The 25,583-nt window shown below is 42.9% G+C and overlaps 1 protein-coding gene across 1 annotated transcript in view; it reads right to left on the bottom strand.

Moving 5' to 3' along the window:
• Window positions 1-25,583, bottom strand: part of Lhfpl6 (LHFPL tetraspan subfamily member 6) — a 201,109-nt gene that overhangs the window by 42,999 nt on the left and 132,527 nt on the right. The gene's annotated exons all lie outside the window — the stretch shown is intronic.

Here is a 25,583-nt window from a genome sequence, read left to right as displayed (position 1 = left end):
AATACATCACCACAGAGGAAAACATCTCCCTTTCCAGGATCTTTTATTTTAGTGATGGTGACCAAACCCTGGGCCTTGTGTATGCCACACAGTGTTTTACCAATGTCCTCTCACCCCAGTCTTGACATCCTAAGAGCCTGAAATCACTAAGGACATCAGAGGAGTAGGTAGAGGAATCAACTAAGAGTGCCAGATCCCTGAGATACTCGCTTGAGTTTCCTGGTGGTCTGAATTCAACGGCAGGAGCTTGTTTCAGTTTTGACATGACGTTGGGCCTGAAAAGAAAACTCACTCCTCACTACCAATTGGAACCCACACATCAAGTGCCAAAATGTTACAGCCCTCAGGTCTTGATCAGATCCATTTTCTCCATCATGTAAAGAATTAAGGGCAGGAAAAAAAATCTCAGACACAGCAGGTAGAAACAGCTAACAAACTTTACTACATAGTATCCATGAGTGCATAAACTATATAAGACATCTATAACAGATTTCAACTTAAAACATACAATTGTCGGTATCTCTATTTATAAAGCACCCTTTTCACCACTGAAATATTAGAAAATCTGAATATCCTGTAACTTTACTGATGTGCACCATTAGTAAGGCATATGGGTGGGCAACACAATCAAAGACTTTAAACACACAACACACAATACACATACACACACACACACACACACACACACACACACACACACACACACACTCCGACTCTATGGGACTTCTGAAAGTAAAAGCCCCATCTGTTTCCCGCAGGTCCTTTAAAAATACCATCAATTCCACCAAACACAGCACAGCCATCTGGAATAGCTGAGAGACAGCAACTGGGAAGAGATTCCTTTCAGGACCTCTATAATGATTTTCCTTTCTGTTTTCTTTCCCTCTTGAAATGTCAGGAATAACTGGAGCTCTCTACTTTCCATCTGTGGTTTCACGATCAGTCCAAAGTAAGTTTTGAAAGTTATTTGAGAATTTTGTTTCCATTGGGTTCAATTTTTAAAACTTTAATGGAATTTTTCTTACTTAACACACTGTCTTTAGTGATTTTTAAACATTTTAATGTAAAGCATATATTAAGAATATACATATTAGTGTCTCTCCAAAGTAGATCCCAGTGAAGAACAAAAAATGTATTTTAAGTCCTGTGACAGGCAGTCACAATGAAACTGCCCATCGTTTTAAAAGTATTATCCTAAATGGCATATTCAGATAATACTAGGAACAAACTTTAAAATGAGTAAATGGTTCACTTGAAGAACCAGCAGAAAGTACAACCAGAACCAATCCTTTAAAAATATTTATTTTTTGGTTGTGAGCCTAGCCTTTGTGGCGCACGCCTTTAATCCCAGCACTTGGGAGGCAGAGCCAGGCGGATCTCTGTGAGTTCAAGGCCAGCCTGGGCTACCAAGTGAGTTCCAGGACAGGCGCAAAGCTACATAGAGAAACCCTGTCTCGAAAAACCAAAAAAAAAAAAAAAAAAAAAAAAAAAAAAAAAATATTTATTTTTATTTTATATGTATGAGTGTTTGCACGCACGCGCGCGCGCGCGCGCACACACACACACACACACACACACTTCTTACATACTTGGTGCCTTTGAAGGCCAGAAGAGGGCACCAGACCCCCAGGAACTGGAGTTACAGATGGTTGTGAGTCACTACATCTGTGCTGGGAACTGAATTCAGGTCCTCTGCAAGAGCAGCCAGTGCTCTTAGCTGCTAAACCATCTTCCAGCACCAGAATCAATAGCCCAAAGATCTAAATATGAATTATATGAATTTTATACAGACAAAAACCTGAACACCAGATACAGACTCAAGAGTCAAACCATGACTGATTCACACACACACACACACACACACACACACACACACACACACATTCACACATAACATATACATACATCACAGAGGAAGAAAACAGTTCACTTTCGCCTAGAAAGAATGGACAGTGTCCACCAGAGAATGAGTGGGTTTCAACATGCAAATTTCCCAGTAAAGGGAATAGGCCCCAGACTGGAAGTCCACACAATCAAACAGGGAAAGTCAGGAGCCCAATGGCAGATATGGGGGTCAGTAATGTTTGCAGAGCTCATTCATTCTGGGCCAGAAAAGCTGGTGCCACTTAGTAGGCAGAGGGGCACAGTAGCATCTATTAAGGGGACTATAACAAATTACTACAGACTGGATGACCTCAACAACAGAGCTTTATTTTCTTATAATTCTAGACACTAAAAGTCAGAGACGAGAGTGTAGATGGAGTTGGTTTCTTCCGAGGCCTGTCTCCATAGTACCGTCTTGCCTTGTCCTCTCATGGTGTTCCCCGTGTCACAAAAGTGGCAGAGCTAGGTCTCACCTCACTGGCTTCAATCTCTTAGTCACCAGTTTATGGGCTCATGTCTAAATGCAGACACATCCTAAGATATTGAGAATTAGAATTACAACACATAAATCTTGGGGGTGCACAGTGCAGCTCCTAATAGTTCATAGTTTGGGGATTAAATTCCCAAATGCAAGAGCCAAAAGGAATCTTCAAAGTGATCTAATGGTTCTTTTTAAAATTTGTCACCAAAATATTCCTAAAGAAAAAGAGAATGGGCCATTTATTTTTCTTATATCTAATGGAAAATCATCATGGAAATTTCTGTCTTATACAACAGAAAACCCTTTTTCAATATATAAGAACACTTTCCCCCAAATGTTAAATTTGATACCCCAGTGAGACATTTTGGGTTCATCTTGTACCTTCCTGTATATGAAACACCACACTTGTTTTTCCATAATTATATATGTATGTCTGCTTGGTGTCAGTAGAAGGAAGCTAAGCTTCAGCTTGAAGAGATTAAATGAGTCTCAAAGTCACAGACAGAAAAAACAAAACAAAACAGCAGCAGCAGCAATAACAACAAAACACATCAGAAGCAGAATGAACTGGTATTCTTTGTCCAAAGCTCGTGACTTGTAATGTCACAATATCACAGAGAAAAGACAGACGTAGCTGATGTGATGGCATAGGCCACATCATATTTAAAGAGCTTTAGAGTCACACATGGCTACCCTAAAGGCCCAGTCGTCCTCATGGACACACCAGCTGGCTAGCCAGCACGCCAACACAAGATTGCAGAGAGAGCCTTCTCCCAGATGTGGCAAGGTGGCTCAGCCTAGGCTTCTCCTCCAGGGGAGCTGTTCTCCATGGGACATTCCTAGCTCATTCAGGAATGGACAAGAGCACCTGGGAGAAAGGGCCCTGCCTCTGGGCAGAACCCGGCAGCTGTCAGTCAGAGGCTGCTGTCAGGTGAGATGTGTACGGCGCAGGGCTTCACGGGAGGCATCGAGAGAGACTGCACAGCGTGTTTATCTCCCGTGCTTCGCTGTTTCTGGCAGTGAGAGTACAGTCGAGCAGGCTGAGTCAAAACAACTTTCTAAAAATATGGACCAGCTGAGACCACTTAAAGCCTCGTTGTAAGGAGTTACAGTTAGGACTCCCCCTGGGGATCTTCTGCAGACTCCTTCCCAGACCCTCCTCCTCCTCCAGAATCTAAGAATATGAATGATACCATTCTTTGTTCCTGCCTCCCCAGGACTGATAAGTGAGTCTGCATTTTTCCCCCCTCGGGAACTTGAGCAGTGCCCCTAAAGGCACCATCAACATGGCAGAGAACTCCAGTGAGGCTGTACTGAGGAGGAACTGGTTTGGGTGGTAGATCTGCCTGCTGCCACCCAGCGAACAAGATGGCTGGGAACCCACTTCATTCTTTCTAAGGACAAGTTTCCCACTCCCTCAATTTTCATGAAAGGAGGGGTTAGGCTCTATCGGGTGGGTGGACTATGTACTACAGCCCCATATGAATGGTAGCAATGAGAGGGTGTACCTCAATGGCAGTGTGCTTGCCTCACACACGTGACGCCCTGAGTTTGGTCCTCAACTCTCAATCTGTATTTCTCTTCTCACCTAGAGAAAGGGACCTAGAGAAGGAGAACAGAGTTCTAGGGCTTGGTGCTATCCCATTGGAAGGCCTGGGGGTGGTGTTTGAAGAGCACACATTGGTTGGAATGAGCAGGGGGACCTGGATGAGTGAAGGAAGGAAAAAGTTGCCGTAGATATCATTTGTTAGGATGACGTCATACAGGAAGACGATGAGCCTTTGGTACAGCATGAACAAGGTCCTTGTACTGAAGTAGTCACGTGATAAGATGGAGACAGAGGAAGATGACTGAAGAAGATGGAGGTAGTTTAGTCATGCCTACGGAAGAAGCCAGAGGAAAGTAATCTCTAGACTTTGCACAGGCATGTGCCTCTTCCTGCCCCGTTTTCAGACTCTGAGACTCCAGAACTTTGAGGGAATTCATTTCCATTGTTTTAAGCCACACAGTTGGTAACCCGGTCTTACAGAAGCCATGGGAAATTGAAAACACTTGCTAGAAAATACGCTCTTCACTCATTGCTTAATACGTTTCTTCTCTTAGGCAAAAAGTCACAGCAGTCAATTGAAAGACAAAAAAAGAGAAAATCGTTTTCTAAATTTACTAAATCCTGTTCCTCACATCCATGCCCACCCACCGGTTAAGCAAACACCCTCAGCTAGAAGCGTACATGGCATCTCTGGTTTCTCTAAGAACAGTTCAAAGAGGTGGCCTGTCCTCAAGTGCCATGCAGCACAGTAAATCAGTCTTCTTCCCACCAGGTCAAAGAGGAAAGGTCAAACCGGATGTTCATCTTGATCAGCTGAAGCCACATAATTTACACCCGAGACACTGCGAACCATGCATGCCTGGCGTGAGACGCAAACCTCATGGTCATAATTTATATTTAAATGGCTCTTTTCTCCAAAGAGCTGGAAGAACTTCACAGACTTTTACTTAATTAATCCTTGCAAGCCATCCATGGTGAAGGGGAAGTAAGGTCGTACACCCCTCTTTCTTCCGGCCCCTCAAGGTTTGGCCATCTGCTCTCTTTAGTCTTGTTTTTAGGATTGTTGAGTTTCTCCTTTCTTGATACATATATTCATTTTTGAAGTTGGTATTCACATTTCCATTGCACTGTTCCTTGGAGCTCCTTGTTGGTAGAAGAAAATTGTCTCCATCTATTCCTCTTTTGGGGACACTGGAGTTTCCTCAGAAAGGCCCTGAGCACTTGGAAATGGCATTAAAATGTTTTTAAGGGGAGGCCGCCTCTCAGTGTCTCAGCACACACTGCATATAGATCCAGCCACTCTTAGGTCAGCCTTCAGAACACATTGCACTGGTTGCCCTCCAAGAACTGTGTTGATGGAACCAGTGGAAGAGAAACGGAAAAGAGGACTCTGGTCCCAGCCCAAGGATGCTGGGAAACAGTGGGCTCTCTGGATCATAGCTGGGAGGCTCTTCCTTGCATTTACTGAACAGACTTACTAATAAGGTGCTTTGTCTTGCCTCAGACTTAGGGCTCTTCTGCCACCACTCCCACGGTGGCTGGCTTGCCTTTGGGATGACTCCAAGAGGCTCACATATCTCACCAGGTTTGGAAACTTTGGTAGCACTGATTCACCGTCCTCAATACTTTTCCGTGATTGACTTTACCAAGCGCCACTATACCCTGCTACAGGAAAACCCTTTTTGATTGTTGTAGTATTGGTGGTGATACTGGGCATCAAACTCAATCTCAAACATGCTAGGGAAGCCCTCTATCACTGGGCTCCTACCCTCCAGCCTTATCATTCTTACAGTCATCTAGCATGTCCACGGCCAGCCAATCCTCCCTAGATCCAATAATGGCTGCAGGAAGTCAAATTTTTTTTTTTTTTTTTTTTTTGGTTTTTCGAGACAGGGTTTCTCTGTGTAGCTTTGCGCCTTTCCTGGAACTCACTTGGTAGTCCAGGCTGGCCTCAAACTCACAGAGATCCGCCTGGCTCTGCCTCCCGAGTGCTGGGATTAAAGGCGTGCGCCACCACCGCCCGGCAGGAAGTCAAATTTTTTAAAACCCTATGGTTACTCAGAAACTATAAGAATTTCAACAATGGCTTTTCAAAATTTCAACACAAAGAAAAAAAGAACTTAACTTTCAATCTGGTTTATTCTATGTGTACCAAAATTAAAATTTTATGTATTATTTGTAGCTGTCCTGTTGAGATCGACATTACAGAAACAATAATCTAAAATTATATATATATATATATGAATGTATATATATATATAACATATATATATATTTTTTTTTTCATTTATCCTCAAAATGTCCTGAAGGGATCAGAGGGAAAATTAAGCTTAGCTTTTCTTGTGAAGCATTAGGCTTGACACTAAGCCAGAAAAAAAGACTTAATTGGCATTGACTACAAGAAGAAAGTGATTATTAGCAAAGAGACAAAGGCAGTGGCAGGGGTGGGTGGGTGAACAAGTCCTTGTAAACTGTTATCAAAAACTCATGCAGGTAGCTGAAAGTTTGGATAGCAAAACTAGGAAAGCAGAATAGAAACCACCAACTCTTTTCTGTGGAAAAAAGACAGGGGTGTTTGAGTGTCTATTATTTGTGAAGAAAGCAGAGAAACTGGAAGGTAGAAATTGTTGCCACTGCCCAATGCATCAAGTGCATTTTGATCCCAAGTATAAGGTAGATTTTGGCCAAGAGAGCAAATCCATGGTGAGGCAGAAATTACTAATAGCCACCTCTGAAATCAAGGGCAACACTGGGCCTCTAAGCATGATCCCTTTAGTACTTCACATTAACTTGTACTAATAACAACTGAGTTAAACCCAAGTGTGAATTCCCAGGACATACTTTTTTGGTGTTTTAGTTACGCCAACCAGTATCTTTGTGTGATTAGTGACCACCATGCAGGACATCGCAGACACAGGACGTGCCCATTACTCATCGACCGTTTCACTGGAAAGCAATGCTCCTGATGGTGCACTGTTCGCACTTTTCAGATCACCACAGGCATGACTGGTGCTGGCAATTGTCTCCCTTACCTTCCAGCACCGAGGCACCTGCCAGCATCTACCACTATTTATCCTCAACTTTCTTCCTTTCCTTTCATTACTGTGTGTCAATTCCAACTCTATCCAAGCTCAACCACTACAAAAATAAACGTAGAGGATTACAGAAAATGGTCACTTCAGCATACACTTCATATGTAGAAAGTTGACTTCAGTTAGCCTTCACTCAAGGGCTCTTCAAGAGATGATGTGATAACATGAATTCTTCATTGAATCCCTGTGTCATCCCTGCATTGAATGTAATCACACACATCCATGGCAGATATGCCGAGTATTCTAGTGAAGCAATTGCAAAGCCTGCCTCCCCTCCCCCTACTTTAACTTTACAGCATTTGCTTGGACTTTTGGAAATGTGCACCCAGCTGGCAGGGTCACTTATTGGATCCCTCTCCAATAAGCAACAGTGAGAAGAGAGTCCAGACAGGAAGAAGGCAAGTACTGATTGTTTGCCCCGCCTTTCTTATGAGAATTCACTCTTCACACAAGAGGGGGAACACTTCAGCTTCATGGTGACACAAATAAGGGAATCAACAGAGGCAAAGATGACCTCACTGTCCCTTTTGGTCGGATTCAATGAGGTGTGTGGAGAGGCCAGTGCCCATTTGCGTCTGCTCTCTCTGGAAATGATTATCAGGTTGGTGGTGAAGCAGAAAGTTAGCTACGTGAAGGCCTATGAGCTTTGGTGTGTTATAAGATGAGCTTTCTCCAGGTCTGTGAACGCTGGGGCATTATTTGCTGAGCTTTCTCCTTCAGTTACCATGAGCTTCTCTGCTCGTTGAGATTGTCACCACCAGAAGCCATCAGTCTATTTTTCATTTTTATATCCTTTTGGCTAATTGATCAATTAACCCAAATAGCAAGAGTGTGAAATTTAAGATGTTAGGTTTACATGCTTTAGATCCACAAAATCCAATCTCTTACTGATATTTTGGAGGATACTGAAGGGTAGTACCGCTTAAATTAAGGACTATCTGTCAATTAACCCACTGGGAGCCCAGGAGAAAGTTCAGAAATACACTTTAAAAATCAATCTAAATGAGTAAATGAATTGAATAATAGATCATTGAGATTGTAAGTGTCTTAGTATTATATAGACTATCCAAAATGGTAGCTGTTAACTCCAATTGGCTACTAAACATTGGAAATGCACTTATTAAAATTTGAATGAATTGAAATTCAAAGAATTCATATGGAAAAAAGTATGCAAAATACAAAGTTAATCTTTTAAATATCAATTACAGGTTAAAATGACATTTTTAATATATTGGGCTACCAAATGTAATTAAAGCTAGTTTCATTTTTCTCTTTGCTTTTTTAAATACAGCAGATAGAAAATCTTAAATGTCATATGTAGCCCACAAGATTGTATTGACAAAACCAATAAGCACCAGGATTAGCCTATCTGTAACACAAAGGCCTTGAAGATGCTGACTCATGAAAAGCAACCCCCAAACTGACCTGCAGGGAAGGCAAAGGGATCCTTTGACAACAAACGCTGAAGCCTACTGGAAACTGGAGAAGGCATCCTGTAAATATCTCTGCTACTGAGAGCTCCATAAAGACCTAGCCAGCACCCAAAGCTGCAATATCAAAAAGAAATAAAACACAGATCTCCAAGTCCCTGCTTTGTCTTTTGAACTGGCTGAGAGAGCAGCTCACAGCCTGCAGAGGTTAGGAGAATGACGCCCACAGCACAAAGATCCTCACTTTGATTTTTCTCTTGATCAAAGATGGTAATGAAAAACAGCGAGCCAAAGGCCCCAGGAAGGAATTCCCCAGGAAGACATACAGAGACCCAGAAAGAGAGCAAGATAATTTAATAACTATGTCAAGAGTTTTCAGACTAGCATTTAAATCTCCCGTTATTGAACAGTAAGGGAAGATATCCATCAACTCATTGTGTGAGAAACAACAGCTTTTCTCAAGTGGCAATTCAAGTCATCTGAGAGCTAGGCAATGAAACCATTGCCTAGGCTTGCCAAGGGACCATCCAAACAGTCCCCCTCTCTCTTCCTCTATGTCCTTATTTAGTCTTTGTATAGACAGGATCAGAAGTCAGTATCTGTCATCTGGGCTCCTTTCAAATCTCTCCAAGCTCTGAGGTCCCCATCAGCTCCTTGATACCAAGCCTGATCTATAGGATACTGTGCACATACCAGTTGGTTTAAACATTCTTGCCCTCAAGAGTCCTCAAGCTACCACACTATGAAGGATGCCAGGCCAGGCTAAGAAGGCCACACCAGTGACACACTCCAGAGCAGCCACAGCAAGCTCTTCTCTGTCTACATATCAATCAAGAGCAGAAACTGGGCCAATAGCAAATAAACATCAACAGTGAGGGTTTACGGGTGAAAGTCATGTTTTGTTAACTAGCATGATAATTGCAAAGCCAGGATCTCATTAGGTGGCATTTACAATATGCAAAATATATGCATGAATAAAATGCTAGAAACACCCCACCATTGTCTATGGGTGTAAAGATCCCCGCAAGGCCTGTGCCCTATCCTTCTTAGGGAAACCGTGTTTGTGCTTGATCCCCAGAGTTGGATCTGGGCCCAGCCATGGGTTTGGGATGATTTCTGGTTTTCATTGCCAAGTAGAAGACTTGGACTCCTGCCTGGAGAATGCTGCTGCTTTTGCCTCAACTGAACTTCTTACCAGGCAAGGTTGCCATATCTACAAGTACAGATAGCCAAAACCTTTACATAGCTAGATGGACAGACTGCAAGCACCATTCTGTGCTCGCTCTGGGACAGCCTGCTATTAAATAAGCATGTGATAGAATTGGCTTGAAATGTACATGTTTTACGACCAGGCGGCCAGCAGATCATAGAGTGGCCTTCTCCTAACTCCTTTAAATTTCCTGAAGTTAGTCTCCAGTGTTGTGCAAGAGCAGGGTGGCTTAGGCCACAGCTCCATTTTCCATTCTGATGTAACAGAGCTTCCTTCATCCCCTGGGTGGATAATCCTCTCAACTTCAAGGAGACAGCGACATTCCCTTGGCATTCTTCACCAGGTCAATTCTGATTCATGTTTTAGGTTTCAGCCTACAGCACCAGCTCTTAAACTTCCCTGTACCTCTAAATCCTGGAGTTTCTGAAACCCCCACTGTCCAAGGCATGCTCCATGCAAATCATGCGCCATGCAAATCTAGTTGGAATATCTGGAGGTAGGAGTCCAACATGAGGTGGTTTTTTTTTGTTGTTGTTGTTGTTTTAATGATTTCCTAGGGCCAGCACAATAGCTCAGTGGGTAAAAAATGATTGCTAACAAGGCTGATCATTTGAGATTGATCCCTGAAAACCACACAGTCGAAGAGAATTGACTCCTGTAACCTGTCTCTGATTTCTACATGTGTGAGGTGGCATAGGGCACACATGTGTGTGGGTAATGTTGGTTAAATCGGCAGTGCTTGTGGCTGGCCAGCCAGCAGAGAAGAGTGCTGATTGGAAGAATCACAAGCCATGGTTGCCTTTTCAGAGCTTTATTGGGGGGGGGGGGGGAGGGAGAGAGAGAGAGGACAAACGGAAGGAGGAAAAGAGCGTGAAGAGAAGAGGGGCCCACAGAGGGCCCACCCACTTTTTAGGCAGGGACGCCATTGCAGGCTGGTGATGTAATTAAGGACAGAATCCTTACAGGTAACCCACACATATACACACATGAATGAATGAATGAACGGACAATTATAAAAATTTTTAAAGATTTCCTGACTCCACTGTACAATAAAGTCTGGGAACCACCAACTTCATCACCATTTCTGCAGCAAAGACTTCACAAACCACTCCCTGTATTTAGGTTTCTCTGTGCCCACAGAGCCAGAAGAGGGCATCACAGCCTCTGGAACTGAAATTTAAGGATGGCTGTGAGCTGCCAAGTAGGTGCTGGGAAATGAACTCTGGTCCTCCACAAGAGCAGCCAGTATTCTTAACTATCTCCTCAGCCCTCCCCCCTCCAGCATCCCCACACCCGTCTCTCAGAACTTAATTTCACTTCCAGTAAATCTTCCTGAACTTTATGCATTATTTGCCTAAGTCAGTGGCCTTTTGCTTCTCTGAGTCAGCAAAGCAGATTCGCCTACAACATGTAAAGAAACAGCTCCAGTTTGTTTTTTTTTTTTTTTGGTTTTTCGAGACAGGGTTTCTCTGTGTAGCTTTGCGCCTTTCCTGGAACTCACTTGGTAGTCCAGGCTGGCCTCGAACTCACAGAGATCCGCCTGGCTCTGCCTCCCGAGTGCTGGGATTAAAGGCGTGCGCCACCATCGCCCGGCTTCAGCTCCAGTTTTGAGTCACTGTCAGCTTCCTTTGCTTCCTATCGAGCATCTGAGGTGGTGTTTCAATGATCAGCCTCCTGATTCACAGCACTGTGCCTGGAGAGACTGATCCGTGCACTTGGAAATATTTACTCTCATTCCATCCAGACTTCCTTTCCAGGCAAATCCCTGCCCGTGCAAACATCTTCAGGGATGTTGGTCCTATCAACCGTGCCGTGTCTGGCATGAGTAGAAGGTTCTGGAGCGCAAACTCACACTGAAGAAGGTAAGGACTGTTAAGCAGAACTGCCACTGTTGAGGCAGTTATACCAACAGACCGAAGGAAGCTCTCAGGCGGGCGCATCTGTCTCCTACGACAAACAGGTGCAGCAAATTAAGGGAATGTTCCCAGACCACAACAGAGGAGAAGGATGAATAAATTCTAGAGAGCTCCAGGGTGAAAGAAAGCATGTGGTATAGGTACTAATGAAGGACATGCAAGATTAGTCTGAGCTGCTGGAGGGCAGCAACGGCCCTTTTCTCTAGGAGAAAGCTGACTTAATGGTGGGGCTCACACCATTAAAGCAAAGGAAGGAATTTGTCTGATTGTCGCCAATGGGTGACATTAATGTAGCCTCGTGGGTGTGACTGACATGGATTTATTACTCTGTGTGGTAACTGAGTGAATGGAGCGACAAGTGATTCAGGCTGCATTCTCTTGACTCCAGCTCAGCCGATGCCTTCCAAAGCACGACTGCCTTTCCCAGCCAGGGCTTACCGCTGTCTGGTGGGACGCCTTTCCTTTTCAATCAACAATGCACTGTCTGGGGAAGACTTGTGCCCCAGCAGAATGGAGATGTGGGGTTTTGTGAACAGTGAAAACTTCTAAAGAGTCGTTTTCAAATGAAATTTCGAATTCTAACTTGCAAAACTGTTATTATCCTCTTTTGCAATTTAGCAAGTGTTAACAATTCCCTTTGGGCATCTCTGTTTAACAGCTGGCTACATTTCTTAATTTTACCAAACTCCTCGAACAGTTTAAACTGTATTGATATTTACTATTTAATTTCCTAATCTCCTCAGTTGCTTCAATTCAAAGAAACCCTATTATAAAAATAAATAACTCTTATAAGTACAACAAATTAAAGCTTAAAAACAGTCAATCTTAGGTTCTCAAATGCTTCCATGTTGTTTATAAATTTATTAAGATTTCAACTTCTAATAAGTGAGCATATGATCAAGTATATTATATACACATATGAAAATGTAGTAATGAAACTTTTTGTATGACTAATGAATGCTAAAAAAAAAACCTCTCAATAATTTTATTTAAATTAAAAAGTGTTTTTATTGAACAGGCTAGGATCTGGCTCCCTGACTGGCAAGGGCAGGTGTTTGAGTGAGGCTCAGATCAGTTCCCATATGAAAACAAACAAGTATCTTTTTAATTCAACTGAAAATTTTATGTCTGAATGAATGAGTTAGATAGCTACTTAAAATTTAATCACAACACTCAGTGAAGATACTCAAAACCTAAGATGTCAGGGAGATTAATTTATATAAAAGTATAATTTATATTAAAGCATTTGATCAACTAGAACCCTTTTCTGAAGTATTGTTACTTTAATCTTATATGATACAGAAGCCAAGGAATCATCTTTAAGTATTTGTGACTGTGCAGACAAGTGGCTGAGGTTGTCATCTGCTGGAGCGGCTGGACACCAACTGGAGATCTTGGCACAGAGGGAAATCCAGAGTGGAGAAGTGACTCACTACTCACAGGTACCCTTACCTGAGTCACTAGATCAACAGAGCCCCCAGGGCTTCCACACAGGGTGGTCTTGAGCCACAGGCTGCCTGACTGACTTGCTTCTAGTAACAGAATTAATTTTGCAGCCCACATGAGGCTCTGAGCTGTTTCCCTTCACTGCTTCAATTGCATTTATTTGTGTATATTTGTGATGCACACACACCACCATTGGATCCCACAGATTCCTCTCTCCCTTTTCCTCTGGTGTATACTAACCAAGTAGTTGAGGATTTTCCTAATCTCTCAATGCTGTTGTAGGTCCTCTGCCTGAGAAAGGATTCCTGGAGACAATGCTTCCTGACCATGTCCCTCCACTAACCCCTTGTTCTGGCCACATCCCTGCATGAAGTCTGCCCTGATGTTGGCTTGAGGCATTTACCAACAGCAAGCGGTTTTCTATTTTGCAGACTTTTAGCTGTAAATATCTTCACTAACTTTTCTTGACCTCCAGGTAAAGTGCCAAATGAGCCAAAGGCCACACACACACAGCTCAGAAACAGAACCATGGAAGAATCAGGCCATGTCATCCAAAGTTGGTATTTGCTAAAGAAGATGACTTGAGAAGGTATCGACTGACATCTGAGCAAAGGATCCAGGACATAAACAGGAGGCAGACATCATGTGCTTCGAAAGCAAGCTCCTCCCCATAACAAATACTTGCACAAAAGCAGCTTCACCTTAACATCCACCAAGGAACTACAGACATGGGATGTAAGTGCATCTATTTTTGCCCACGACAATCTAATGCATGGCTGATCAAGTTTTTCTTCAGAATCTTGTTACCAAGTTGATTTATTTACTCGACAATTAATGGCTGTTTAATTAAAAAGGCATGTCTCAACATCAGATAAACAGCATATTCCCTCGGGAAGAAACAGGGGACTTCCTCTTCTGAGAGCTACAGGTGGCCAGCACCTGTCTGGGACACAGGTCGCGACACTCAGCACTCCACTGCCCTCCCACTCCACAGCAGAGTGGCCTAAGTGGACTGCAGTGAGTACCCGCTGATCTTAATTAAATATAATAAACACACATCCATAAAGAAACCACAAACATTTGAATAAAGGATTCACTTATGTTAAGAAACAGCCATGCTTTAGACGAACAAAGTAATGGCCCAAGTGCATAAATTACAATTGCTACTTTGTTTGTGACAGTATCTTGGTGGTGTAACTTATTAGGCATTAGCTAAATGTGTTAAAACAGACAGAAGCCCTAGACTGTGTGTCTGGAAGGGGGGAAATTATTCTGTAGTAATGAAGATATCCTTTCACTTTCAAAAAAATAAAAAAACAATGTCACAAAGTTCCTGGTATAATCACTTTAATTAAGCACAATTCATTTGATCCTTACCCAGACCTTCCAAGATTGCTGTGTACACACAGCCAATTATAAATATCCAGAGACATCACCGTTCTCATTACAGGAAACTAAAACACTAATAAATAATTCATCTCCTCACAATCTGGACCCATTCTATCTTGGGTATGGTGCTTTCCTCTATTTTCACCGAACACACAATACACATCTTGTTCTGTTCTCAGAAAAAGGGGAAAGGGAGGCTGGAGAGATGGCTCAATGGTTAAGTGTCCTTGACGCTCTGGCAGAGGACCAGGTTCAATTCCACCACCCAGTTGTGAGCTGCCATGTGGGTGCTGGGAACTGACCCTGGATCTTTTGTAAGAGCAAGAAATGCTTTTAACCACAGAGCCATCTCTCCAGCTCCCATTTACGGAAATTTTTAATAGTAATGCAATGGGCAAGAGGTTTGTATTCTTAGTATTTTTGTTTAACTGCCTAAGCTGGTCACCTATAAGGAAACGAAAATTCCCCCTTGTTTTTCTATATTCTATCCAAGGCAAGAGGAATGTCTTGTAAAGAGCCATCACAACATGGAAGGAACAGCCTGCTAGTCATTGTACACGGTGGGAAAGTATTATTTTAGAGGTCAAACTGAAATGCACTAAGAGATGATGACGACGGTCTGGCATCCCTAGGGACTTATGCATGTCCTTGGGCCAAGCTGGGCTTCGGACTCCAATGGCTTCCTTTCTACAGCATACAGTCTAACAGTTCAGTCTGAGTGGTAATGCTTTGTTTTCTACAGTAACCAACCATTCAATTATTTAGATAAAACTTAGTGAGATATTTTCAAGTAACAGGAAAACAGTATCTAAAATTGCTACTTGGTTATTAGAAAAGAGATAATATGGGTAAAGGAGGAGAAAAATTAATTAGAAACAATTTGTTCTATAATAGGCCCCTTCCAGTTTCAGCCTCTTTCAGAAAAAGAATAATTCAATAATGTTCATAGATATTCGACCAGGTTCTAGAGGGCTTATTACTTTCGTTCTGGGCACAATAATTCTGTGCTAGATCTTGCTTAGCATGAAATGCCAGAGAAGTATTTAAAAAGAAAGTTTTAGTTTAAGCTAAAAATTTTTAAAAGCGTGGATAGCCCCTAGAAGTCACTGCTCAGCTACTAAGTTATATAACTAACTTAGAGTTTTCTGTCTGGGTTACACATCACATTTTGGATAACAAGGGCATCATCTGAAGAAGGGGGGGAAAAGGCGTTCTAACTGTGATTTAAGGGGAGGGGTGTAAGAGAGCCAAGAACAAAAACTCTTTCACAACAGCTTAAAAATCCAGAGACCAAATTTATTCATTCATTTGGCTTTCAGTAGTGCAACTGCTTTGTCCTTGCAGTATTATGCAAGCCCACTTTAAAAAAGGGCAGGACACAGAGGACCGAAAATTCTATTCCTATTGCCATGGTGAAAACAGGGCAGCTAAGACAGCAACCCCCTCCGCCCAGTCCCCACACAAGTAGGGTGGTCTCCAGCATGCTTTTGTAACCCCACCACTGAACTTGAAAACAATATTAGAAGCTAGATATGAGCCCTCTGTCTAGGATCTAAAAAGATACTTCAAATACCAATTCAGGAGCTGGAAAGCAGATCATGAGAGGAAAGATCTTAAGGCGTGTGTGTGTGTGTGTGTGTGTGTGTGTGTGTGTGTGATGGGACACATGCTTTTGACATGAAAGCAGAAGGGGGCATATTGAGGGGGAAGGGAACAGGCCAGAGGGGGATGGAAGGGGCATGGGAGAGGGCACTGGGTGAGGGAAGTCAGAACAGAGAAACTGACTCATAGACATAAAAAATGTCATGGTGCAGCCCAACATTTTGTATGATAACTTTAAAAAAGAATACTTTTTAAAATCCAAATATTATTTCATGGAAATAGTCCCTCTTTCCATCCAATTGACAAGGTTCTAAAACTAACAAAAGATCATGGAGACAGAAAAATTTCCAGGATCCCACCCCCACCAAACACATTAGTCAGGCTTAAAATAGCTATTCCCCACATCTTGGGAAGGAAGGGTCAGCTCCTTGCAGCAGACTCTATCCAGGAAATTTCTCTGCAAAAGCACCCAAAGGAAACCCCACTGAGAAGATCAGTCTTCCATAGCTACAATAGGCTTTCCACAAGCAAAGTCTATGGAAATGTTGACATTTCATGACTTCCTTTGCTAAGGGTTGTTAAGACAGGAAATCGTTGCCACTTACCGATCTTTACAGAGAAAGAAATACAATGGCACACACCTACAACTTCCTGGTGGCTCAGCTCAATGGCTTGCTCTCCAATCAACATTCTATATTAGGAGAAATTATGTGTTAAACCACCATGGGTGGGTGACCATGCCTGTCAAGAGAAATTGAATGAGTTTGCTGCCTACAATATGGCAGAAGGATGCGTATGTGTGAGTAGTCTGATTATGACCTGGAATGAGTAGTTTTTCCAACTAAAACACTTCAACTATAGGTAGGCAGAAATCCATCAGAAAGCCACTTCCCAAATGGCTACTGCAGATTTACTGAGTTATTTTTATCTCTGTTGCCCGGGAAATGTTTATAAGAGGAAAAATGGAATAAGTATGAGGTCTTGCAAGATAATTTTTTAATGTTCAAGATATTTGCATTAACTAGAATCTAAAGATGTCCTTTGTTCTTCTGCAAACCATGTGAGGAATCTAGTGAGCTGTGGAGGGTGTGCCCTTGGACACAATTCCTGAGACTGGTTCTAAAATAGAGATGCATTCAGACATGATTCATGAGACTCCAGTCGCCAGATTGCAACTCTAGGGTTTAGTGACATCTTGAGCCTGCTGTGGGTCTCAGAGTGATTGCAGAACAGAGAGTTTAGATGTCTGTCCACAGGTGTCAGGAAGGAGACCATGACCACTGGGCTGTGAACTAGTAAACGATCTGAGCGCACGTCTATGTTCCAGAAGCCCTCGTTTTTTCTCAAAATGGCAGACACAAAGTTCAATTTCATCTGCAAAGTTGAATGCTGAAACTATGCTTCCCAGCTGTTCTTCAGTCTGATGTGGGTAGTAACTGAAGTTCAGCTCAAGGATATGAGAGGGGCTGCCATGCGCATGGTGACAGGTTCATTTACCCCTCGAGCCATCTCACTTGCTCGGTTCTATGTTTTGAGTATTGTTTTGGATTGATGATTACTGCTGGATCCATTACATCACTGCTTTCCTCTTCTCTTCTGGGAATCCCCGTGACACCACAATGCTGACTAAAAGTAGCAATTGTTGAGCATTTACAATGTATGTCAAGACCTGTCCTCAGAGCTCTACACCTTAATTCATTTTACCTTTGCCACAAGCCTGAGGCAGGTGCCACACTGTCCCCATTTAAAGAGATTAGGTGACTTAAGAACAAAGGCTAAATGTTTATCCAAAGTGTACAAATTCTAAAAAGTAACAGAGGGAAAGCCTGAACCCAGGCAATCTAGCCCCTGTACACAGGACTGCATCTGTGTCATGATGTTACCACCTGTCACAGAGAGGTCAGTGATGAACAGACAAGCTGGCCCCAGGAAGTTTACAAAACTACATGCAACACAAAGTGATACTGTATGCACCACTGAGAGAAACAATCCTGTGGCCTTTGAAAAGAGGAAGAAATGCCAACTAACAAAAGATGTGGAAGAGTTTATGCGGAAACAGCATTTGCTAATCATTTTTAATTCAATTGAGCATTCTTTTATTGAGAACCATGTTCTGCCAAGTCTTCAGAACTCTGTACCCAAATAGTAACTACAAAATGTAACCACAGCGCCACACACTCAGGAAAAGATGCTGTCTTTAAAGCAGGGAAACAAATCTGAGTGTTCATGAACTGTTTCTATTTAAACTTCAAACGGGAGCTGTATTTTTCAAAGCAAGTGTATTTCAAATGAATTTTTCTGCCGTTGCTTTGGTTTGTAAGTGAGCATGTGTTTGCATTTGGACTAGTGATCTCAATCTACCATGAACACTGATGACTATCCAGAAGGGCAGAGCTCAGCATGTTCATAGATCAGATGCACGGATGACCTTTACTCAGATTTAAAACAACAGTGTGTGCCCAGTGCCCCGCAGCCATCCTTCGGCTCCTTTTGAATCAGGACCCCTTCCTTCCCCAGGGTAACTCTTCTGCCACCTGCCTGTCTTTGATCTTACACAAGAAGAAATCGCCCACTCTTCTGTTGTGGCTTATTTCACTCAAATACGTGTTTGCCAGTGTTCCCCACAGTGGCAAGTGTAGTTATTATTGGCTTATTTTCATTATATCCCAGCATTCTTTTGTAAGAATATGCCAGGATCTATCAGATGTTGCCACAGTTCAGTGGCAGTTTGACTGAACGTGTCACTTTCCACAAAGCTGTATTTCAAACATCGTACTGAGCTACATCGGAAGGAATCTTCAATGGTGGACTTTGGCTGGAAGATGGGCTACCCAGGCTCTCCTGCGTAAGGCTAGGTGAGTCTCCCAGGAATCTCTTGGGGTCACTTATTCTCCCTATTTCTGGCTCATACTAGTGAATTTTAGTTATAATGCTTCAAGTTCCTATTGCTGTGGGCTCATTTTTGATCCTTTATGTTAAAACGTGCTATGAACATCTTGCATATGAAACTTCGGTAGAAGGGATAATACTGCCAATTATCTATTTTAGCCCTGCCTAACCACTTAAATGCATGTTAGTGATTAAAGTCTCCATAGCTATTGGCATTTAAACCCTTGAGCGTATTAGAAAAATTGAAGGAAGTAAAACAGAGAAAATGAGCATGTTAACTTATTTAAAAACAAATACTTCACCAGAACCGGGCCAAATCAATGTGAAGCTATAGGGCCTTGTGTAGAATTCATGGGCCAAGCATGGTCCTTTTCCTTAAGAAGACAACTCAAAGCATCCTCTGGATGAGTCTAGTGGCTCCTTTTCCTAACCTAAATGTAGCAGATGGCCAGCGCATTTGGTGGAGACCACATTCCTCAACCCCAGGGCAGGCCAACTTGGCTTGCTTTTACTTGTGCTGGGCCTTTTTGTGTAATAGTAACCCATGATGGAAACATCTGGAAAAACATCCTGACTGAGTTGGTAGGATCAAAGACCAAAGTGAAACAGTCAATGTTGAATTTTTGGAGACTGATAGACTATAGACTGAAGGATACAGATGAGCACGTATCCCGCCGGGTTTAGGAATACTTGTCTCTCACTATATTTCTTCACCAGATAGTGGAAGGAAAAACAGATGAGCAATATTGAGGAGAAATAAAGTTTATGTATGCACATATATGCACACACCTGGAACCTTAAATGTGTTTTCAACATGTTAACAGTGTGAGCCTCTCAGAGCAAAGACAGTTTGCCCATCTGAGTCCCCTCTGTGTCATATGGTAATATTTATGGGGACAGAAAGGATTCAAATGGAAGAAATTTCCACAAAGGAGACCACACTGTTTGTGGGTACAAACAAAGGCAGAGTACTGGGCACGTAGAAACTGCAGCGGGGGCAGTACATCAAGTGTGGACTGAAGCTCTGAAGGACAGTCACAGTGCTGTGAGTGTCCGGGGACAATAATTAAGGAAGGTTCTCTGACCCAGACAAAGGTCACACCCTTGACTAACACCCAGGAGAGCTGGCATATTCCTCATGTTCGTCCATGGATCCAGGATCTAGAACAACGCTTGGCCTAGTAGAGATGACCGGCACCTGTTTGTTGGAGAAAACTATATAATAGTAAGGACCTGAGTCACCTGGCTTAATCACCTGACTTATGGAGCACTACGATAACATTTAAAATTTGAATTTAGGGCTGGAGAGATGGCCCAGCAGTTAAAAGCACTGGCTGCTCATCCAGAGGACCCGGGTTCAATTTCCAGCACCCACATGGCAGCTCACAACTGTCTGTAATTCCAGTTCTAGGAGATCTGATACCTTCACCCCAATGCACATAAAATAAAGTTTTAAAAAAAAAACTTATTAAAAAAATTTGAATTTAAAAAGGTAGGGAATAAAAGGTGCCCCTTCTTTTCTCCTGCAGACTCTTAAATATTTGAGCAATAAAATCACATGTTTGCAGCTGGAGAAAAACAGAATCAGATTTACCTACTTGATGCATTATTTAGTTCAAAGAGAAGATAAAGTGCTGGCTTCGTTTTCCAGTTTACACGAACATAAATCAAACATGGGGAAGTTATAAAGTCATTGCACAGCTTTTTAAACTTTTGCAGTGCTGATCTAAGAGGTGAGAGAAATAATTTATACGTGGCTTGCAACCCCTCCTAAAGCAGTTTGCTAGCCCTGATGCTCATTTTCACCTTCTTGCCTGGGACAGGTCTATGGATTTGTCACAGGTGTTCAATGACGACTATGTTATACGTGATCACACAAGGTGGCTTTCTTCAACATGAATGCAGCTCTGTTTTAAAGTACTGCTACACGAAGGCTGTGACAAGTTTAGAAATGCCCAAAGGCAGATAGAGATGTTGAACTCCAGGAAGAAAAAGGTAGAAGAAACCGAAGTGCTTTTCTTACAGTCCCTTCTCTCCAGCGAGCTGCCCATGCTGCCACATGCTCCCTTCGAGACAGGTCGCCACATACTGACTAACTACTCAGGCTTTTGGCCCCAGGTGCTGTTGGAAGACGTGGTACAAAATCCTTGAGAAGCCTTTAATGTCTGACCCACGTGTTATGAACTGACCCGGCCAAATGTGGTCATAGCAGTTCTTAACAGAAAGCGAGGCCATGGCTGCTCGAACAACTGGACCGGACGGCCACCTCCACTCCTCAGAGCTGGAAGTGGAGGCCAGTGTGGGAGTTTTTCTTTTTGAAGATGCATTTTTGCATTTTCCTTTATGGTGTCACTAACAGCCCTTAACTCTGCTCCCCCTCAAAAGGGCAAAGAGAAGGGAAAGAAGACACATCCAAGCACCATCCTCCTTCAGCAAAGTTCTCCCTCGTTAGCCATTCTGCCACAGTTCATGAGCTGAATGAACCATTCTCTCCAGACCTCATCTTAGTTCCTCCCTCCCCACCCTTCCCCCTCCTTTCTTTTTAACCTTTCAGTATAGAATTAAATCTTTGGGATATTCAGCACATTGAGGACTCTCACACAGCCAGGCCTCGTTCCTGGGCCCCCAGCAGGGCTGACTCTGTGGACTGCATTCCAATTCAGTGAGGTGGTAACAAGGAGACCCTCCAAACAGGCCCTGTGTCTGCATGTGAGCCACACCACACACATGCCACAGGAAATGAAGAAAAGAGCAAGGAGGCACGGGATTGGCAGTCTGCAAGTCGGAGTCAATCAAGATCTGGGGCTCTCCGAGGAGACAGACCTTCATCTGTGGTCCCACAGCCTTGCTATAAGCAGAGCTGTACCAAAAGAATGTACCAGAAGAATGACATTTCACAGCATCCTATGAGATGGCCCCAAATACAAACAAAGCAGACCCAAACCCTCAGCTCCTCACCACACCCCGTTTTGTCCCTACCCTGTCCTCGAAGAACAAAGGAGTGAATGAATGAATGACTGAATGAGTGAGAGTATGAGAGAAACAAGTCCTTTTCAACTATAACCAATCATACACAGATTTCTATGGGATTTGCAAAAAATGCTGCAATTATATTTAAGTATTAACTTAAACGTTCATGATAATATCCTCATTTATACATGGACGTCTCCACAGAGAGTATAGTAGATTCAGAGGTAAATAACTGGTTGGCTGGCAATATTCTCTGATATGTACAAGAATATTATAAGAAAAAGAGAATAAACTTTTTATTTAATTTCTTAGGGTGCAACAGGACTACTACCCGAGTAATAACGGGTCACTTTCCTATTAAGACCTACCCTCTCGTCTTAAAAGAACGATGTTCATTTTACATTTTTGGGAGGACTCTACTTATAACTCACTGGGCAGCTGGGGAAGTGGAAGCAAGTCTAAATAAGGTAGAAGCCTTGTCTGTCAGGCTGTGTACTGCTCAGGCTATCACACACTCCAGCTGAGAGACGCCCGCCAGGCCCCTCGGGAGGGCGGGATTCCTCACAGCTCCAAGCAGCGCTCTGCCCTCCACGGCTATACAAATGAAATGTCTCATTTGGCGACAACAAACTCTCCTATTGCCTTAGCTTTGAAATTTCTGCATTAGAGCTGGAGAGACGGCTCAGTGGTGAAGAGCACTACTGTGGGATGGTCTGTATGTCAAATATGTTGCTGATTGGTCAATAAATAAATCACTGATTGGCCATTGGCTAGGCAGGAAGTATAGGCGGGACAAGGAGGAGAATAGAGCGGGGAAGTGGAAGGCTGAGGGGGAGACACGGCCAGCCGCCATCAGGACAAGGAAGATGTAAAGTACCGGTAAGCCACAAGCCACGTGGCAAGGTATAGATTAATAGAAATGGATTAATTTAAGCTGTAAGAACAGTTAACAAGAAGCCTGCCATGGCCATACAGTTTGTAACCAATATAAGTCTCTGTGTTTACTTGATCGGGTTTGAGCGGCTTGGGACTGGCGGGTGAGAGAGATTTGTCCTGACTGTGGGCCAGGCAGGAAAACTCCAGCTACAAATGGCGTCCAACGTGGTGGCAAGAGTTTCCACCTAAAACCTGAGAAAAAAGATTCTAAAACGGAGCTAAAAACAGTTCCTAATTGTCTCTCTCAAATGAGCGGCAGCTGCCGGTTTGAGCTACTGGCGGGTTGCTGGCGTGCGCGCTCGACCTGCAGTATGGCGGGAATGAAGTCTCTGCAAATGGCACATTAAGCTGCATTGTGGATTTAGCCTTTGCTAGTACAAAACAAAAAAAGAGGTTTCTGAGCTACATGCTGCTTGGCTAAAAGCATAGACCCACGATAGCTCCCAGAGCTGGCGGTAAGCATATCGCCGCCATGTTGGGAAGCTGAGGTGGGCGGAGCCAGCAGCCACAGCTGCTACAGCTTAAAGCAACAGATTCATAATAAGACAGATTCAGATGTAATAGTTTAAAATGTGTGTAAAATATACATAGGCTTAAAAGAGACAAAAAAAGGTGATATATACAGTATAGAAACAAATACATGGTTTTAAAAAAAATAAAGTCTTTAAAGAGACAGTAAAATTAATATAAAAAATAAGCCACGTAGAGATGACTATTACACAGAGAGTCTGGATTGTGTTGTCTTTGGGATTCTTAACTACAGAGAGATATTTGATTGTAAAGGAAGCTGAGTTAAACCAGTATGTATATTTTAAAGATACTTTGACTTCAAAATTTGGATGTAAGGATATGTTGCTTTGGAAAAGAGTCTCTTTTGTTTCCACAGAAAGCAAGAGGCTATGGATTTGTTCCAGAGTAAGATACATCAGGTTTGACCAGCCAAGACCCCCTGAAAGGTCTCCGATGACACCATGGCCCAGATGATCCAACATCCAGAACCGTTTCAAGACAACTGGCTCAGATGATACAGCCTCACGGACTACTCCATGATCCTAAAATTTTCTTTGTTTCCCCAGAAGATACAGCGCCCCCCTCCAGCAGGAAGTAGTAAGAGAAGCTACGCCCAAATTCCCAAATATACCAAGCTGACTTTGGAGATGTGTAAAGGTTAAAACCTTCCTTTTTAAGAAAAGAAAAGGGGAAGTACTGTGGGATGGTCTGTATGTTAAATATGTTGCTGATTGGTCAATAAATAAATCACTGATTGGCCATTGGCTAGGCAGGAAGTATAGGCGGGACAAGGAGGAGAATAGAGCGGGGAAGTGGAAGGCTGAGGGGGAGACACGGCCAGCCGCCATCAGGACAAGGAAGATGTAAAGTACCGGTAAGCCACAAGCCACGTGGCAAGGTATAGATTAATAGAAATGGATTAATTTAAGCTGTAAGAACAGTTAGCAAGAAGCCTGCCATGGCCATACAGTTTGTAACCAATATAAGTCTCTGTGTTTACTTGATCGGGTTTGAGCGGCTTGGGACTGGCGGGTGAGAGAGATTTGTCCTGACTGTGGGCCAGGCAGGAAAACTCCAGCTACAGAGCACTGGCTGCTCTTGTGGAGGACCCAGGTTTGGTTCCCAGTGCCCACATGGTTGCTCACAGCCATCTGTAACTCAAATAAATAACAACTAGCCTTTAGAGTCCATAAACGTCTATTCATTCTATGGAATAAGAAGAACTGTGTTAGTCTTCTGAAATTACTAAAATACTTCAACTATAACCTGCTATGATCTTCATTATGGAAACTGGTTCCTAATTCCTTGGAAACAGCATTCTTTAATTAAATTTTAATCATTGCGATCTCTGCACATGCTCACCCCCAACAAAAACATACTGTTCATAAAATATTTTCCTAAAAGGGTCTTTTCCTAAGGTAAGTCTTAACAATATAGGTTGGCACTTTTTTTTTGTCCTTAGAAATACTTTAAAAGTCCAAGTAAAAACACAGAGAGTGATACTTTTCAGTATTGCAACCAAAGGCACAAGAAGATTTTAGGAGATTTTAGAGAAGACACAGCTTGTGAGCCTTGAGTTCCAGGAAGATGTGACTCACCAGCCCTGGGACCTCCTGAGTCGCCTGACCGTCATGTCTCCTACAGGCCTTGTTAGTCAGCTTCCCTCACTGGACCCAGATGTGAGATAATTAGCCTGTGAGGGAAAGGTTGTTAAGATGGGATCCATGATCTCTGCTTCATTGCTGGAGGCAAGACCTATCATGGAGGGAATAAGCGAGGGAGCGAAACTTCTCACCTCACAGCCTGGAGCAAAAGAAAGACTGGGGCCTCACAGTCTCCTGTTAGAGAGCGCCCTAATTATCTGAAGACCTCCCATTAGGTCCCGCCTCTCCCAGTAATGTCAAGCCAGTGAACAGGGCTTTTCTACACAGGCCAGTGGAGACACTGGAGACCCACTTATACCAGATGCCCTTGAACTCTGGGGTCACCAGCTGCTGCTCTTCCACCACTTGCTTTCTACTGGAGCACACAGCAGTCACAGAAATAAAGCTCATTTTCCAGAGATTTCCGCATTCTGGTTGTCATGTGATCCTCAATACAGAGACTGTAACTTTGAACATCCAAGTCACCTATACTTCAATTTGAAATTCTTAAACAGGTTTGATTATGAAACCACTGACCCTTTGTGTCTTCCTTTTATAAATAATAGTCAATATGGCCAGCATTATGAGGGAAGCATAAAACAGGCATTTAAAATAACCATGGGTAGAATGGTGGCC

This window comes from Peromyscus californicus, unplaced genomic scaffold, assembly GCF_007827085.1.
Source record: "Peromyscus californicus insignis strain IS unplaced genomic scaffold, ASM782708v3 Scaffold_9__1_contigs__length_137607984, whole genome shotgun sequence".
Lineage (NCBI taxonomy): Eukaryota > Metazoa > Chordata > Mammalia > Rodentia > Cricetidae > Peromyscus > Peromyscus californicus.
This window is presented reverse-complemented; position numbering and strand designations above follow the sequence as displayed.